The 1,168-nt window shown below is 34.4% G+C and overlaps 1 pseudogene; it reads left to right on the forward strand.

Annotated features, from left to right (window-relative positions):
- The first annotated feature begins 295 nt into the window (after nt 1-295).
- LOC100616947 (YY1-associated factor 2-like) lies at nt 296-831 on the forward strand (annotated as a pseudogene).
- Nucleotides 832-1,168: the final 337 nt, after the last annotated feature.

Raw genomic sequence — 1,168 nt, forward strand, 5'->3', positions numbered from 1 at the left:
AAATTGCCTAGCCTAAAAGAGGAAGAAATAAATTACCTTAAGCAATAAAAATATATTAGTAGTTGCCTACAATTTGAGTATAACTTTTCAAAAATAAAGACTTTTAGTCAGAGTAATGGAATGGATTAAAAATAATTCTCTCTAAATGCAGACTCTTTAACATCATTTACTGCAAAAGATATTCAGCACTATTCCTCCCAAACAGCCCACTTTCCTTCTCCTTAAAATTCAAGAATACCTGGTAGTAAGAAGGATATTATTGAAAAAGATAAATGAGGTATTTTTTAGCCAACTTATGAGAGAAAAGAAGAACCCTACCAAGCCAAAGAAACAATTAAAGTCATCCTCTGAGGAGGGATACTGGGACTGTACTGCCTGTGCCATTCAGTACTACACTGAGACTTTCAAAGGCATGACGTGCAATGTGATGAGGGGGACCTCCACTGGGAAACCCAGGTGGTTACACAGCAAGATAACCAGCAGTTTTCCCCCTCTCTACCAACAATAAAAGAAAGAGAGGAAAAAGTTAATTTAGAGAAGGAAAAAATGTGAAAAAAAACAAATAGAAAAAAAAGGAACAATCATAAGAAAACCAGGCTATGATTGAAAAAGGTGGACATAGTAGTGCACAGAATTTGGAAATGACCAGTGGAGATCTGATGGTCATTATGACAGACTTTAAGGAGAAAACTACGTCACCCATTGTATTTAGTACTACCTCTAGAGAGCAACATAGCCAAAGTAGTTCTAGCTCTGATGATGCACAGAGGAATGTCCAGGTCATCCTCATCCAGAGAAGAAGCCTCATCATTAAATAGAGAATCTCATTAAAGTTTGTTTCTCTCTCTCTAACATGCCAGCACATGCCACATTTAAATTTTGTTGCAACTATACTGAACACCACATTTCCAGAATTTAATCTCTGGAGTTAAAAGTGCCATGAAAATGTGGCAGATAATTCATTATTCAGGGTCACTGGCAACATTTTTCACTTCTAGTAAATTCCAATACTCAAACCTTAATTTAGCTACTATTGACATGTACTGAATTAAAATTTTTAGACTATCAAGCTGCCTAGATATTATTGAGAATTGAAAATTATAAAAGTTTTATATATATGCACATATATAATGTATGTATACATATATATATACATAAAAGTCAGATC

Source organism: Monodelphis domestica, chromosome 3 (assembly GCF_027887165.1).
Source record: "Monodelphis domestica isolate mMonDom1 chromosome 3, mMonDom1.pri, whole genome shotgun sequence".
Lineage (NCBI taxonomy): Eukaryota > Metazoa > Chordata > Mammalia > Didelphimorphia > Didelphidae > Monodelphis > Monodelphis domestica.